We start from the raw sequence: 2456 nt of genomic DNA, 5'->3' as shown, positions 1-2456 counted from the left end.
TAAAAAATTAAGTCTGGGCCTATTATGAAAATTTAAAGCTTGAGTCTGGGTCTGCGCCTGTATGTAGCCTTTTTGTTAGGCTCAAGCCTAAGCCTATCGTTAGCCTAGCCTGACTTGAAGCCTTTTTAAAAGCATGTTTAATAAGTAGGCCTTTAAAAAAGGCTTCAAAGTAGGTTCAAAGCCTATTTAATAGGCTCAAAGCCTTTTTAAGGCCTACATTTTAAAGTCTTTTTAAGCATACATGTTGTAAAAGATATACTTAATAACCATAAAATGACAATACTATAAGTTTATAATACAATATCCAACAACACAAGTTTCATAACTAGAAGTTCATAAATCATAAAATGAACAAGTCACGGCTTCATCATAATCTCTTCTTGTTCAGAACCTCCTACACAATGAAAAAAAAAGAAGAATAAATAACTAATTGGGGTATTTGACCCAAAGATTGGAACAACAAAAATATGGATTGAAATTGATTTACAGTGTATCTTAATTCTTAACTTTGTTATGCATCAATGAGTGAGTAATGTGCTTAAGGAGCATTTGACATTTTTAAACATTGAACGTTACATATGACTTAAGTTGCTATCTTATGTCAAATTTGCAATGCATACAATAGTTAGTCAAAAGTTTTTCTAGAATTATACTTAATACTTACAACTGTATACCACAAAGAAGATAGGAATGACAAAAGGACATTTTTTGAAATTATAGATTCATATATGTCCTAAAACCTTGTTTGCTGCAAAGAAAAATAAAATCATAACAAATAAAATAAATCTCTAATACATCTAAATAGAAACGGTTAAAGAAAGAAAGAGAGTTTGGAAGAGGTAGCAGGCTCACCATTTGCTGAAGAAGATTTTGCACCTACAGGAAGTAAGAATAGAAAAGAAAAACAAAAGTTAGCATGTGGAGCGAAGTTTCTCAATTTAGGTGTGCCAATAGTTGGGCACGCAAGACCCAACCGTGACCCAACAGATGAAGCACTTAAATACCTACCGACACCCAAAATATGAGATGCCAACCAACATATCATCAGAAAGAGCACTCAAATAATTTCAGGGGTGCTAATAGTTTTGACACGCAAGACCCAACTGTGACCCAACAGATGAAGCACTTAAATACCTATCGATACCCAAAATATGAGATGCCAACTAACATACCATAAGAAAAAGCACTTGCCCGTAAGAGCAGCCGAAGTGGTAAGAGAGTTGCACCTGCAGCCAAGAGGTCGTGGGTTCAAACCTCAAGCCGTGACCCAATACCCAACCGTGACCCAATAGATGAAGCACTTAAATACATACTGACACCCAAAATATGAGATGCCAACTAACATACCATCAGAAAAAGCAACACCCAAAGCTAATAGTGCTAATAGTTTCGACACGCAAGACCCAACAGATGAAGCACTTAAATACATACCGACACCCAAAATATGAGATGCCAACTAACATACCATAAAAAAAAGCACTCAAATAATTTCAGGGGTGAACTTAAATACCTACCGACACCCAAAATATGAGATGCCAACTAACATACTAACATACCATAAGCTAATATTTTTGACACACAAGACCCAACAGATGAAGAACTTAAATACCACTTAAATACCTACCGACACCCAAAATATGAGATGCCAACTAACATACTAACATACCATAAGCTAATATTTTTGACACACAAGACCCAACAGATGAAGAACTTAAATACCTACCGACATCCAAAATATGAGATGCCAACTATCATACCATCAGAAAAAGGTGCCTCACTGACATTTATAATTGTCAGTTTGGGTCAAAACCACCTAATACTAACAAGAAAAGAAAAGCATGATGTAATTTTGCTTAGGTTCATTTTTTTTGCACGCCTAGCTGCAACAGTAACTCATAATGTACATTATTCTAAAGTATAATGTACATTATTTTAAAACATAATGTACATTACATTAGCTCAGATGTTTTATTATTCTAACTCGTAATGTACATTATTTTAACACATAATGTACATTATCCTAACACATAATGTACATTATTTTAAAGTATAATGTACATTATTCTAACACATAATATTCTAACACACAATAACTTGCCGAATTAAGGGTTATGGGCTTATGGCCTTATGGGTTATTACATTACTTATATATATATATATATATATATATATATATAGATTTTTATTCAAATGTGGTCGTGCCCTTACGTGCGGCCGTGCGGTTTACACCACTCAATGTTAAGAAATGCACCACTCAATAACATTGAGTGGTGTATTTCATAGTGTATTTCGTAACATTGAGTGGTGTAAACCGCACGGCCGCACGTAAGGGCGCGGCCACACCTGAACATGACCCTATATATATATATATATATATATATATATATATATATATATANATATATATATATATATATATATATATATATATATATATATATAAACATGGTTATATT

At 33.4% G+C, this 2456-nt stretch overlaps 1 long non-coding RNA gene across 1 annotated transcript; it reads right to left on the bottom strand.

Annotated features, from left to right (window-relative positions):
- Positions 1 to 242: 242 nt before the first annotated feature.
- On the bottom strand, positions 243 to 1651 carry LOC116005229. The gene is made up of 3 exons (XR_004094902.1): positions 1173 to 1651; positions 853 to 876; positions 243 to 394 (listed from the first exon to the last, which is right to left on the bottom strand). It is a non-coding gene; the product is annotated as an uncharacterized LOC116005229 (long non-coding RNA).
- Between the last annotated feature and the right edge of the window lie 805 nt (positions 1652 to 2456).

This window comes from Ipomoea triloba, chromosome 14, assembly GCF_003576645.1.
Source record: "Ipomoea triloba cultivar NCNSP0323 chromosome 14, ASM357664v1".
NCBI lineage: Eukaryota > Viridiplantae > Streptophyta > Magnoliopsida > Solanales > Convolvulaceae > Ipomoea > Ipomoea triloba.
This window is presented reverse-complemented; position numbering and strand designations above follow the sequence as displayed.